The following is a 15,687-nucleotide window of genomic DNA, read 5'->3' as shown; positions in this document are numbered from 1 at the left end:
GGATTTTTGCAAGTGGTGTAAAACATATCCGCCGCCTATCCGTTTTTCGTGAACGGCCGGCTCGTGTTTCCTTCATTCATTACTTGACACAGAAAAGGTTTAGGAGAAAGAAAGGCGCTTGAAAGAAAGTCAAAGAGCAATAGGAGACCTTTGCCGCACAAGTACTATCGTAAATAAGCGTTGTTTCGGCCAAGGCTACGTACGGAAGAAGGCAGGCACTATTGTGTACGTCGTGCAGTACGTCGCCTGCTATTTTGCACATCGAGCGCTTCCTGCGTTGTGACATGCTATAGGCGGTATAGTTTCTGCATAAGTTAGTGTAAATGCTCCCGTAGGGAGCAGGAGCATTTACAGTAACCTCAGTGGAAGCTAGCACCAACCTCTCATTGATAATGAAAAATGCAAGCGGCCGCGAGCCGGTTGCGTCCGTTTTGGTAGCACGACAAAGATGACCTTAAACCAAATAACTTGCGCGCGAACGCATATTTACGAAAAACACAGTGCTTAAAGATTGAAAAAAAAAAAAAAAAAAAAGATTTGTCAGAAGTGGGGTTCGAACCCACGCCCTCTTACGAGGACCAGAGCTTAAATCTGGCGCCTTAGACCACTCGGCCATCCTGACAGGAACGGTAGTGCGGTAGTCAGAGTGCCCTATAAAGGAATACCGACGTCTTTTATTCTTTTTTAGCTCGTAGTAGAGTGCTCTATTTGTAGTGTGCGTTGTTGGTTCCTAGTTTACTAACTACTTATGCAAGCTTCACGGTTCCAATGCTTCTCGACGATTCTTTACAGATGGCGTTTCTAGCACCGGGCAAGGTCAAGCAACCTCGGCTTGACAAATTGAACGACAGCCTTTATTCTATGCGACAGCTGCAACGAAGCACGACTCAAATGGCAGACGCTCTGCTGCACCAAAGCTGGCAGCTGCTCACATGTAACGATGCCAGCTGGGCGCAGTATTTACTAGCTTCCGCAACTGTTAATATTACCGACACACTGGAAACGATTATAAACAGAGGCAGCGACTGTTGTGAGACATCGTGGATAGTTATGCTTACACTACGTTTCGAGATTGGCGCCGTGTGGGACTGTACGCTAATTAATCACAGTGCGCTATGGCCGTTTACGTAAGTTATACCTCTCCATGTAACCATACGCGTTTAAATTTAAAGGGCGATGTCGCCTTGGACTCAGTGCTTGGATACCACTGGGATAATGATGTTTGTATTAGTGTACAGCGTTGCTGTTTGTGCATGGTTTCTGTTGATTCGTACCAGGCGCTGTTCGTACGTACAACAGTCAATTACCTCTTGGTACAGTACATATATGCGTCCGCTTGATCACAAAGGATTGGGCGTTCAAATTTATACTGTTTATTACACAAACGGTACAATTTGGTGCGATGTGTGGACATGAGCGACTTCGACTGGCTCGACCTACTTACGAACTTTGTAACCCCCCCCCTGAGGCCGACTTAACCCCCCCTTTTGTTTAACACCTTGTCTTGCCTTGCGCATTTGAGTACTACAACTAAAATGTCAGATGCGTAATCGTCCGCACACTTGCAAAAAGCGCATTTTTTTGACGCATTTCCCGTGCAGAAATTGAAATTAGTATCTGTATTGGCGAACTGTCAACTCCCCCTTGGCAGAGATCCTGGGTGCGCTACTGGCAGCAGCAGCAGCCACGACCAGAAAAGTACGGGAGGGTTCATGTAGAAAGATTCTCTTTAGAATTAACAATTAATACGCCTTTGTAGAACGAAACACTTTGGTACACAGGGCAGTATCTACACCAATACACCTGTAAGCTAATAGACCAGTACAAGCTATCGGTTTTACCAGTTTATCAGGCATGCTATTTTATTGTCCAATAGACCAATACTGGCTATCAGTTTTATTAGTGTATTAGGTATATCGTTGCATAATCCAATAAGATGAAACCTATAGAAACCAATAAAATATTTCTATTAGAGTTTTTCCTAGGTTGGGAGCTCGTCTAGGATATCGGAGGTAAAGCGTGGAAACGTAGCAGCATCCCTTATTTTTGCATTGCATTCAACCTGCATTGACTTAAGCTTCATAATTAATCTGGCTGTACGTAACTGAAAGCATATATAGTTGTAAACTTTATTTGCATTTAGTTTAAAGCGACCCCACACCTCAGTTTTTTTGTTTCTTTTTAGCAACGCCTCAATTTACCTGACTGATACTTCAAATTTGCCAACAGCACGAGCTCGTCACCAACACAATTCATTTCAGGTTTCAACTATAATTTAGTACACGTACTGGCCCATTGCAGACGAACTCAAGTGTGTGTGAATTAAAATGCATAGCATTTCAAAGCAAGCAGATATCAATTTAAACATCAATTAATATTATACCAGGCTAGTCAAAATGTAAAATTAATTGTGCTAGTCAATTAATATTATACCAGGCTAGTCATAATGTAAAATTAATTGTGCTAGTCAATTAATATTATACCCGGCTAGTCATAATGTAAAATTAAGTGTGCTAGTCAATTATTCCAGCTATATGTCTGAAAAATTATTCAAGGCTAAGTAATTGAGTAGTGTCATATCATCATCATCATCAGCCTATATTTATGTCCACTGCAGGACGAAGGCCTCTCCCTGCAATCTCCAATTACCCCTGTCTTGTGCTAGCGTATTCCAACTTGCGCCTGCGAATTTCCTAACTTCATCATCCCACCTGGTTTTCTGCCGTCCTCAACTGCGCTTCCCTTCTCTTGGTATCCATTCTGTAACCCTAATGGTCCACCGGTTATCCATCCTACGCATTACATAGCCTGCCCAGCTCCATTTCTTCCGCTTAATGTCAACTAGAATATCGGCTATCCCCGTTTGTTCTCTGATCCACACCGCTCTGTTCCTATCTCTTAACGTTACTCCTAAGATTTTTCATTCCATCGCTCTTTGTGCGGTCCTTAACTTGTTCTCGAGCTTCTTTGTTAACCTCCAAGTTTCTGCCCCATATTTTAGCACCGGTAGAATGCAATGATTGTACACCTTTCTTTTCAACGACAGTGGTAAGCTCCCATTCAGGATTTGGCAATGCCTGCCGTATGCACTCCAACCCAATTTTATTATTCTGTAAATTTCTTTCTCCTGGTCAGGGTCCCCTGTGAGTAATTGACCTAGATAAACATACAGTACTCCTTTACAGACTCTAGAGGCTGACTGGCGATCCTGAATTCTTGTTCCCTTGCCAGGCTATTGAACATTATCTTTGTCTTCTGCATATTCATCTTCAACCCAATTCTTACACTTTCTCGATTAAGGTCCTCAATCATTTGTTGTAATTCGTCTCCATTGTTTCTGAATAGGACAATGTCATCCGCAAACCGAAAGTTGCTGAAATATTCGCCGTCGATCCTCACTCCTAAGCCTTCCCAGTCTAAGAGCTTGAATACTTCTTCTAAGCATGCAGTGAATAGCATTGGAGAGATTGTGTCTCCTTGCTTGACCGCTTTCTTGATAGGTAACTTTCTACTTTTCTTGTGGAGAACCAAGATAGCTGTGGAATCCTTGTAGATGTTTGCTAAGATATTCACGTATGCATCCTGTCCTCCTTGGTTACGTAATGCCTCTATGACTGCTGGTATCTCTACTGAATCAAATGCTTTTTCATAATCTATGAAAGCCATATAGAGAGGTTGATTGTACTCCGCAGATTTCTCGATTACCTGATTGATGACATGGATATGGTCCATCGTAGAATATCCCTTCCTGAAGCCAGCCTGTTCTGTGAAGTCAAGTGTTGCCCTGATTCTATTGGAAATTATCTTGGTGAATATTTTATATAATACTGAAAGCAAGCTAATGGGTCTGTGATTCTTCAATTCTTTAACGTCTCCCTTCTTATGGATAAGCATCATATATGGATAAGTGTCATATATATGTTCACTACTCAGGAATTTTTGTAAATGCGTTCTTGCCATTTTATTTCAGCCATTTTATTAGGGCACCAAAGTTGAAAAGAAAAACTGTCCTACTGTATTACAGTAATATATACCGCAAGACAAAATGTTTGGCCCCCACCCTGTCTGTATGTGCTCTGCTTCTTGCACCTTCAGTGGAATGCAATACCAACTGGTCTGGTGAAGCTGAAATACTCACCGGCAACATGTACGTGCTGCTTTGTCAAATGAATAAATACTGTTGTTTCATGCAATAAAACATTTCGCAGTATTTGTATTGTGTTCTGTTGCCAAGTTCAAAGTCATGGTTTAAAACCGGCCACTGCAGCTGCATGTTGATTGTGGCACAATGCAGGAGTGCTTAGCCCCATGTGATCTGTGTGTTAGTGTAATGTCAAATATTAGGCTAGTTGGTTTTGTCCTCATTCAAGAAGTTGTGCTGTCGTACTTTGAGTTAGTGTCTGTTATAGTTTTAGGTCATTCTGTTATACATACGTTCGGGACATATCATCTGTGTTTCTTTAAGGCACCCTGAAACACCTGTTCATTAAATTTGTGTGACATGTTGGAACGAGTGCGATACCTTCTAGGTGAGCATATATACCTGTCTGTGTACTGTGCAGTGTAGAATGTATATAACACCCAATATGGACAGAGATATATTGAAAGCACAATGTTTACTTACCCAATTTTTCCTATAACTCGATTGCTCTCAGGTCGGCCAGCACGCAGTGCGAGTGACAAAGAATTGGTGAAAGACCGGCAGGACTTATTAATTGCCTATAGCTGTGTGCCACCTCCACATTTCCTAGAATTATATTGCGAAGGGTGTGCATGAATGGGGCCCAATATCTGCGTGACCTGCTGTCATGTCATTGCCACATTATTTATCTATTTATTATTATTTATTTCATAGTACTGTTTGTTTGAGTTCTGCTACAGTAGTGGAAGACATGAGCACGTACAATGGATAGAGTATATGGAAAAACCAACTAAATGAACAACACAGACTTAATTCTCAGTAGAGAAGTAAATCAGTTTAAATTGCAATTCACTCGCCCTCAATAAACAGCTACAGTCTTGGACAAGTTAGGATTTACGTATTAGTTATTGGTAAAAAGAATTTTGTATTCACCTTTCATTTCATTTACTATACCTTAAAGGCCCCATAGATGGAGAATTACATGAGGGATGGGCTGAGTTTAACAGAACAGTGACTTGAGAACAGCCTTGAAGTGATGTGGGTTGGAGTGGTGCGTGGCATTGGCAGACAGACCGTTTCAGTCCCTTGCTGTTTTCACAATAAATGAGCGCAGATGGTTAGTAGTCTGCACCAGGGGAGGATACATGGCTTTTCTGTGGTTAATGCAGCTGGACTGGTGATGAGCTGGTAATATAGCTGAAATTTGAACTGGCAAGTGATAGAATTTATGAAAAAGACACAGTCTGGATATATGATGTCATGCTTCTAGATTAGTAAGACTGGTACGGGTGTTTAGTTAAGAAATGCTTGCGTGATGAATATTCAGACTAAATAAGCCGGGCTGCACGATTTTGAACTGATTCAATCGTATTAGATAGGTTATGTTGATAAGGATCACAGACATAGCATTCATATTCTAACTTAGTGCAGACACATGTAACGTAAGCTAATAATTTTACTGATGGGGGTGTGATATGGATATTGATCTCCTGGTCAGGGTCCCCTGTGAGTAATTGACCTAGATAAACATACAGTACTCCTTTACAGACTCTAGAGGCTGACTGGCGATCCTGAATTCTTGTTCCCTTGCCAGGCTATTGAACATTATCTTTGTCTTCTGCATATTCATCTTCAACCCAATTCGTACACTTTCTCAATTAAGGTCCTCAATCATTTGTTGTAATTCGTCTCCATTGTTGCTGAATAGGACAATGTCATCTGCAAACCGAAAGTTGCTGAAATATTAGGTTCCGGTGGAGAAAACCGAGTTGTTCGATTCGCGGCATTGGCTATGTTAATGAGATGATGTGACCAAGTTAGGGTAGTCGTAAAGGTTATGGCGAGCTATGTATATGATTCAACAGATGATATTTCGGAACCGTATATCACCCGCCGGGGTGGCTCAGTCAGCTAAGGCGTTGCGCTGCTGAGCACGAGATCGCGGGATCGAATCTCGGCCGCGGCGGCCGCATTTCGATGGAGGCAAAATGCAAAAACGCCCGTGTGCTTGCATTGTAGTGCACGTTAAAGAACCCCAGGTGGTCGAAATTAATCCGGAGCCCTCCACTACGGCGTGCCTCATAATCAGAACTGGTTTTGGCACGTAATACCCCAGAAAAGAAGAAGAAGGAACCGTATATCAGTGGCACACCGACGGGGAGGCCGACCTAAGCCCCCCCTTTTGTTTAACCCCTTTTCTTTCCTTGCGCATTTGAGTACTGCAACTAAGATGTAAGACGTGCAATCGTCTGCACACTTGCAAAAAGCGCATTTTTTGCCAATTTCCCGTGAATAACTTGAAATTAGTTAGTGCTGTTTGGATGGTATTGGCAAGCTGTCAACCCCCCCCCCCCGGCAGAGATCTTGGGTGCGCTACTGCCGTATCTGGTGTATTTCCCTGATTTGTGATGCTTTTGTTGATGGAAAATTGGAAAGAAACCAGTGAGGCTTTTTTAGTATTTAATCGACATTAGGCCATTTGTTGTTACACCATTTGAGGTCATTTCGAAACACGTCCATATCTAAAGTCATGAGCCAACTTGATTGCAACCCAATAAAAAAAAATTGCTCAGACCAGTTGAAAATTACCACTTGGAACAAACTGAATAGTTCCAATTGTTTTTTCGGGCACTCATTGGAAAAATCGAACAGGTCCAATCGGACCAGTTGGTCTCTCACTTGGACTTGTTGGGACCAACATGACAAAGAAAGCAAAGAAAGAAAAACCTAAATGGGTCCTAACCCTGATATTTTTTTTCGGGCAAAACAGGTACAAGGTTTGCCCGCGAGGTAAGGCAAAAGGAGGGCTTAAATCTCCTGACTAAGCCTTACCTCGCTGGGGCAGCAGAGATAGCGGAATTTGCAAGTTACAAAAGCAGTTTGTAAAACAGACATTTCATAACTACATACAAAACAATCTTTGAAGCACACTGCAGAACACCATTTGCTTGTAAAATAACATACAAACGAGTTAATACATGACTAACATAAAAGTAACATTTAAAGAATTTAATTATTACATCACTAATGCAACAACCAAGCACCTTTAACACTGAAAAATTCACTGTTGCATTAACATTTGTACAGCATATCTAGATCAGAAGAGAGAAACATGTTCACTATGAAGTGTTTAAATTGGCGCATAGTTCTACAATCTCTAGCGACATCAACAATGTTAGGGTACGTATTACATAAACGCATGGTTTCATATTCGATAGTTTGCATGCCATAGTTTGTCCTGGGTTTCTTCGCTACTATTGAGGTGTGGCGTAAGCTGTACCCTGTGTTCCTACTGAGGTACCGGTTTGAAAATGTCTCAAAATTGCTGGAGATATCTGATACGGATATCCTTAAAAGCTTCTTTTGAGAAGCATACTCATGCATGGACACGATGTGACAATTCTCTTCAATGGCATACCCACCATTCACCACTTCGCTATAAGAGATATATGTCAGGTGGCATATATGTAAGCAAAATTTGGTTGACCAAGTGGTGTCAGTGGTTCATGAGAAATTCTTAAAATTTCAGAAGAGATTTTTAACTTGACAGAAAGCTAAAGGCTTCTATCCATTGATCACGCCAAAAAACAAAGATCTTTTACATGAAAACTAACATTAAAATTGTGCTATTATTATTATCAACTATTTTGTTGTTTCATGAGGTACTCATCCAGTGACTTCCAATTTATTCCAATTGGGACCAATTGGCATACCAAGCTTATCATCATCATCAGCCTATATTTATGTCCACTGCAGGACGAAGGCCTCTCCCTGCGATCTTCAATACCCCTGTCTTGCGGTAGCTGCTTCCGACTTGCACCTGCAAATTTCCTAACTTCATCACCCCATCTAGTTTTCTGCCGTCCTCAACTGCGCTTACCTTCTCTTGGTATCCATTCTGTAACCCTAATGGTCCACCGGTTATCCAACTTATGCATTACATGGCCTGCCCATCTCCACTTTTTTCTCTTAATGTCAGTTACCAAGCTTATAGTGATGTCAATTGGAACCAACTGGACTTCTATTCTTGTTATGCCCAATTAGAACTTGGTCCTCCGACGTGTTCAATTGGAACCAGTTTGGTCCCATTGAAAAATCCAACTGGACTGAATGGTCTCAAGGCTGACATTACTGAATTAGGGAGTGAATTCCATTCATTAATACCTTTCGGAATAAAACTACCTGAAACAGTCATTCAATTCTGATTTCAGGTGGTTGAATGTACTGGCGATATCCAGATGTATCATTTGTTTGAATTTTTAAACACTTGTTTTTGTCAACAACCAAGTGCCCATTATTGATCAGGAAACATAAGGCTGATGTCTGATAAAGCTAGGTGTGTCTGAATATTTTAAACTTTCTAATAACCAATCGCATATTGTGCTATTCGACTTGCTCCTCGAATCGAATAGTCATGATTTGATTTTGTTCATCGAACCTAATAGGGTAGTCATTAGCGTATTTTCCAAATAATGTTTTTTCAAATACTTTAGGTCGTCAACCGCACATGATCAAACGTCAAATTGAAGCAGAAATGTGAAAAGTTTTTCCCATTTATAGTGTAGACAACAATGGACAACGCATTGTCACTCAACCAGCCAGACTTTTCTAGCGAAGCACAATCACTCGCAAATAAAACGTTGGTAAGACGCAATTCGGCATTGGGTAATTGTTTGGTACTATTTAAGATGCAGAACCTGTGCCCTCTCATCGAATTAAATATGAAAACATTTCATTGCAACATTTAACCAATTTAATAGGGGCTCCATATACCGCGACCACTCAAACAAAAAGATGTCACACAGACGGCGCAAATTTATTCTGGTTTGGTCGAGAATGTATACACAAATATTGATTGGCCAATAGGGCTGCTTTTGTAAAATTTGTATAAAAATTCATGAGCCATTCCACTCTGTGAAGGTGGATGACCAGCGAAGCTGTATAGATGGTATATCTAATATACAACAGAGGCACATAAATGATTTGGTGTTATTTTTTCACCCAAGTTACTGTTGCTTTGTGGTCGCTATGGTAGGCGGCCAAGGGTTCAGTAACGACGATGAACAGGTTCTTGGCGAAGGTTAAGTCCAAACACGAGCGCCTCGTGGCATAGGTCGGCAGTGTGGGAGAAAACTGACTCACACTCACCATAATTTTTCCAGGCCCCGCACTTACTCACGTTCACGCTCACCTGCACTCACACTCACTGGCACTCACTCGCACTCACCTGCACTCACACTCACTGGTACTCACCTGCACCCACCTGCACTCGCACTCACTCGCACTTACCTGCACTCACACACACTGGCACTCACTCGCACTCACCTCCACTCACAGTCACTCGCACTCACCTGCACTCACACTCACTGGCACTCGTCGCACTCAGGCGCGGATCCAGGGGGGTGTCCAGATGTCCTGACCCCCCCCTCAGATTTCTGCATCGCCCCCTTGCTGAGAGGGGGATGGCCCTGTCACAAAAAATATGGCCACCAGCATTCTTCAAAATTATTTTTCGTGAGTACCAGTGGTATCAGCCATGTAGAAGTAAAGCTAGCTCGCTCACAAGCTTAGTTGTACTCCGTAGGGGTGTGGTGTCGCGAAGTTGCCGTCGTTAATTTTTCTCATGAACACCTTGGACCTCCTGGCGCCGGCCGTGCCTTACTCGTCCCGTCGGTGGCGTCGAATGAACGAGGGGACGTCCTTTTGCCAAGCACGCCGATGTCCGCGCGAGCGCCTTCGCGCCTGATCAACTTAGTTGCACATTGGGGTGTCATCGGTTGCCTCATTTGCTGTCATCGGTTCCGTGACCAACTTGCTTAATGAAATTGATCTCTCACTGAAGGGTTCATATATAAATAATAACAACTAACAGCTAATCTAAGAACTACGCATAGGCAACTTTTTTAAAACTGTAGCACTCATTGTGATCACAGTTACACGTTGACAATATCAACTACGAGCACAGTACCGTTCGTACGCTACAAGTTTTTCATTGTAACTTCGCAGTTTTATTGTCATACATTAGGTATAGGAGGCTCAAAGCCGCCGGATCCGTTTATCTGAGTGGGCGTTCTCGCGGAGCAGGGCGATGATGATGATGATGATGATAAGTGGTTCTTGAGGAAAGGGAAAGGTTGACGCTATCTTCTGCAGCCCTTGAGGGAGCACGGCTCAGTGCCAACGGGGAGGGGTAAGTGGGATCGAAAGAAGGGATAGAGTGGAGTCACCATGGCCAGGCGTAGCAAACCGGCAGGCATTGGCGGCACGTATCGGCCGAGGTGGTAGGCCGTAAAGTGCTGCGGAGTCTGCGGGTGTGTGGTTCCGGGCCGGTCAGGCCTGGGGTGGGATGGGAGGCCGTGAGGCCTTCCCGCTTGTAGAAATGTCCTTAGAGGCGTGCGGAGAGCCCTGACGAGTCAAGGAACTCCACGACGCCTCGAAGTGCAGAAAGGTGGTGTCGGCCGGGGAAGAGGAGATCTTCCTCCTTGCCAGAGGGGAGGCCCAGGCGGCGGAACTCCTGCAGGAGTGGGCCCCGCTGCTGGAGGTACGCCGGGCAGGCCAACAGGAGATGTTCCATGGTCTCCGGCTCTCCGCAGGAACTGCAGGCCGGGGACGTCGCTCGTCCCAGTCGGTAGCTGCGTGCTGCCGTCCAGCTGCAGCCGATGCGGAGCCGGAGAAGGAGCGAGGTCTCCCTGCGAGCCAGGCCTCGCTGTGGGAGTGGACGTGGAGGGCGTCCCAGTGCCACCCGTTTGTCTGGGTGGTGGGTCGCCAGGTGTCGCCGCAGCCGCAGCCCTGTGAAGTCGCCCTCCGTCACGGCCCGGCTGAGGGGCACAGTGGTGTGGTGGGCGTCCTTCGCCAGGGTGTCGGCGGCCTCGTTGCCCGGGATCCCTACGTGGGCGGGGATCCAGTGCAGGGACACCGGGTGGCCTGCGTCCTGCAGCGCTGTCAGCCGGGTAGACAGCAGTGCGACTCCAAGGCTGGCGCTTTCTGGCCTCTGCAGGCCGAGGAGGTCTGCCTTGGAGTCGCAGAGGATGGCCGCTGGTACCCCAGGAAGCTCCTCGGAGAGTAGGTCGACGGCCAGGTGGAGGCCTGCCACCTCCGCTGCAGTCGAGCTGGCGTGTCTGGGCAGTCGACACTGCCTGCTCTTCTGCAGGGCTGGTGCCGTGCAGGCCGCCGTGGCAGAGCCGGTGTCCGGTACCACCGAACCGTCGACGTACACCAGGAGGTGGTCTCCGAGGGGAGCGGGGCGATGCCTCGAGCAGCGGCTGCGAAGTGGGGGAGCGAGACGTCAGCGGCCAACGCCAGCGCGTGGGCCTATAGATGGCGTCGTGTTGTTAGAGAAACGGGAGCAGATGCGCGCCTTGTGTAAAAGGATGACGTCGCGTGGGAAACAAAATATGAAGACGCTGGTTCGCGCTCTCGGCTACTACGCCACATCGTTCTTCTTGTAGGTGGCGTCGTGAGTCTTCATACGCGGTGATTCGCATATCGTAAACAACCAGCGTAGTGGTTGCCGCGTTGGAGCGGAGCGTTAAAACGAAGGTGTCTCAGCCGAACACAAACAATCTTCTTAAGGAAATCAAGGGGTCCCAACAGAACTCCAAAGACGGACCCGTGCTTACGCATTTATAACGAACCTGCGACAGATCATCCGCAATTCTATTTTAAGAAACAATACAGGCAGTGGGGCACCGACGGGGGGGGGGGGGGGGGAGGGGGGGGAGATTCGGGAGTTGTAACCCCCCCCCCCCTGAGGCCGACTTAACCCCCCTTTTGTTTAACCCCTTTTCTTTCCTTACGCATTTGAGCACTGCAACGAAGATGTAAGACGCGCAATCGTCTGCACAATCGCAAAAAGCGCATTTTTTGACAATTTCCCGTGACGAAATCGAAATCAGTGCTGTTTGTATGGTATTGGCAAACCGTCACCCACCCCCCCCCCTGGCAGAGATCCTGGGTGCGCTACTGAATACAGGCTAGATATACCGGGTTTTCAAAATACGCTTTATGGTTTTCTTAAAATTAGGCACTGGGAGGCACGTGAAGACCACCTGCGCAAATAATTTGTGTGGCCAGGGGGACACAGAGTGAGATAATTATCGCTGTCAGCAGCCGTATTAACTAAAATTGAATAATTAACTTTTTATTGACTGCAGTAAGTGTGTATGTTTGTATTCAAAAGTTAGAGGCAGGCGTGTTTCTACACAGTTTCACTTGGAAGAATTCTTCTAGCATGGGTATGCTCCGAGACATCCAACTCCAAATTTTAATTGTCGTTCGCATGATTACGCATGCAAGAGAATGAGGATCGGCGCAAAGCTCCTCCCTGAAGTGACGCGGCTGTTGGGTGCGGCGTTTAGTCTGACAACGCGGCGGAGGCATTGGCAAAGATAATAACTGCCCCCATTTCCCCTCACGGCTGGCGAAATAAAAAAAAATCGAAGAACCCGTAACCGCTGTCGTAACACGCGACCGCGCAGCCTGTAAAGATGGCGGCAGCTGCCATGCCGAGATATTGGCGCAAGCGGAGAAGCCGGAGGGCAGTGCGCGTGCGTAATGGTGACTAGACGACCGGGCATGGTCCTTGTTTGGGCTACGCAAATAAAGTGACTGCTGATTTCCAAGTATTGTAAGTTTTATTGAAATCAAAAGCAACAACTGCACCATCAGCAGCAGAAACCTTTTTAGCTATGCTAACGAATATTTCATACTGCCGTGGTGTTGTCATGCACAAATCTCATGACGACACTTCACCCATCAAGATGTCAGCGCCCTAAAAATGTTCAAAATGCCTCCCTTCCACAGAAACGCAAAGCATAAACCGCTCTCGCGTCGACTCGATAACTCTGCGCAGTACGACAATTGAAATTTGGAGTCGGATATCTCGGAGCACGAACACGCTAGAATAATTCTTCCGACTGATACTGTGCAGAAACACGACTGCCTCTAAGTTTTCAATACAAACATACCCACTTTCTGCAGTCAACAAAAACTATTTGTTCAATTTTAGTTAATTGGGCTGCTCACAGCGATAATTATCATCTCACTTTGTGCCCCCCTGGCCACATAACTTATTTGCATAGGTGGTCTTCGCGTGCCTCTCAGTGCCTAATTTTAAGAAAAGTTGCAGTGGCTTAGCTCGGCTATGCCAGGATATACGTAGCGTTAGAAAAGGTTCAGCTGATTATTCTTAGCTTATTCTTAAGATTATTCTTAAGATAAGATTATTCTTATGAGTCAAGCTTCTCCGTTCTTCTGCGCTGTTGAGCAGCATTTGCGCTCTCCTTCTCCATGGCTATACCACACTGGCAAACGCCAGTCAGAAGCGCAGCGGCTCCAGCGCAGTGTCAGACGGCGACTGCACAGCGAGCGCGCGCCGGCGCCAGTGCGTCTACCACGGCTACGACGTCACTCCTCTGGAATGCGCAGACCGGCGGCGGTGAGTCGCGCGCGGCGGCGGCGGAGTGCGCGAGAGGTGCCGGCTCCGGTGGCTCCGGTGCGCAAGCCGTGTGACATCACTGATCCTTGCGCATGCGCAGCACGGCTCTTGGTGTGCCGCGCGAAACGGGCTTGGCTAGGCTAGTGTAGCTAACGCTACAAAACCATAAAGCTTAGTTTTGAACACCCTGTATCATCAGGCACAGCCGCCAAGCACATGGCTGTATTTGGTAACGTCTTTTTCCTATAAGCTCGGAGAAACCGATACCTGGCTTCGCTATAGGGCTTCTTCCTCTTTCTGGAGTTTTACGTGCCAAAACCAATTCTGATTACGAATCGTGCCGTAGTGAAGACTCCGGGTTAATTTTGACCACCTGGGATTCTTTAACGTGCACTACAACGCAAGCACACGGGCGTTTTTGCATTTCGCCTCCATCGAAATGCGGCCGCGGCGGCCGTGCTCGGCAGCGCAACGCCTGAGCTGACTGAGCCACCACGGCGTGCTACAGGTGTTGCTCTAGCAGTATAAAACGCGGGTTTATCGTGAGCAGAAACGGTGAATTTCGGTAAATGAGAAAGGCTACTATCATCATCATCATCATTGACAGAAGCTGACCCCCCCCCCCCCTCAAAAAAAAACCTGGATCCGCCCCTGGTCGCACTCACCAGCACACACACTCACTGGCACTCACTCGCACTCACACTCACTCACTCACACTCGCACTCACTCACTCACACTCGCACTCACTTCCACTCATACTGACTGGCACTCACTCGCACTCGTACTCACGCCTTTGAAATGAGTACGAGTGAGTGCGCCGACCTATGCCTCGTGGTCGTTGGCACCTCCAGATCGGTGTAGCACTGTAGCCCTAACCGTCCGAGCATAAACGAAGGCATGCAGCCACTGGCCGCGACACGTCCACGTTGAAGTCGCCAATGACCAGGACTGGAGCTTAATCTTCGTTGGCCGGATCGAGCAGCCATCCAAAGTCGTCGTTCATAAAGTCCTCTACGTTGCGCTTGGAAGAGGCAGGTCGAATGCACAACACGCCGCGTTTTCTTTGGGTGGCGGACGAAACATCGTACGGCGCGATGGCGGGTAAACCACTGTCAGTTGTACCACCGGTTACATGTCCCGAGCGTGCGGTAGAGGGGCTGGAGCACCGACAGTTATGCTGGTCGGGCATCGTCTGTGGCCTTACATGGTCGAGATGCGGGGTCTATTGTCGCTCGTCATTCTCTTGTAGCTCCTCCTGTGAATTGTGTTGCCTGGAGACTACAGCGGAATCCAGCTCGGACCTGACCGAAAATTCCTGGTGAATACCCTGTCTCCTGGTTCTGTTGGCACCCTCGGTTTCGCTCTTTGATCGTACTCCATCTTCTGAGCGAGTTGTTTTTGGAGGATTGTTTTCCTTAGGTCCGACCGCAGCAGATCCGATGCAGGCCTGAGCCTCCGTCCCATCAACAGCTCGAATGGGCAACACCAGGTGACCTCGTGGGATGTTGACCTATATGATAACAGTATTCGTGCAATTTGTGCACGAAGGTCTCCTGGACCAACTCTGTGTAATTTTACTTTCATAGTTTGAACGGCTCTCTCCGCCGCACCATTAGAAGCAGGGTGATAGGGCGGTACTATCATCCTCTTCACGCCGTTCTTCAAGAATGTCTCGTACGCTTCACTCGCGAATGCGGGTCTATTGTCCGATACCAGCATGTCTGGGAGGCCCTGATTCGCAAACATGACCCGCATGCACGCAATTGTACATTCCTCTGAGGGAAACGAAACGGGAAAAAAATTCAATCCATTTGGAGAATGCATCAATTGCAATAAATAAAAAAAAGGAATTCTAGTAAGCTAGGTCCCGCATATTCCACGTGGATCCTTGACCAGGCCCTGTCTGGGAACGGCCACGGCATCATAGGCACTGGTCTCAATGGTCTCTGCTGTTGTTGGCAGGCGAAGCACTCTTGAACCGTGGTTATGATGTCACTTATGATGTCATAAAACGGCTGGTGCTGTCAAGGATCAGCAGCAGATGCTCGGAATCATTATTTTCTTTGGCACTGAGGGTCCCGCTCGGCTTAACTCGGTGCGCAGTAGCCGC

The 15,687-nt window shown here is 46.5% G+C and overlaps 1 non-coding gene across 1 annotated transcript; it reads right to left on the bottom strand.

Moving 5' to 3' along the window:
• Positions 1-538: 538 nt before the first annotated feature.
• On the bottom strand, positions 539-622 carry Trnal-uaa (transfer RNA leucine (anticodon UAA)). Its single transcript has one exon. It is a non-coding gene; the product is annotated as a tRNA-Leu (tRNA).
• Between the last annotated feature and the right edge of the window lie 15,065 nt (positions 623-15,687).

This window comes from Dermacentor silvarum, chromosome 7 (genome assembly GCF_013339745.2).
Source record: "Dermacentor silvarum isolate Dsil-2018 chromosome 7, BIME_Dsil_1.4, whole genome shotgun sequence".
NCBI classification, from domain to species: Eukaryota; Metazoa; Arthropoda; class Arachnida; order Ixodida; family Ixodidae; genus Dermacentor; species Dermacentor silvarum.
Note: the sequence above shows the minus strand (reverse complement) of the source record. Positions and strands in the feature narration are given on the sequence as shown.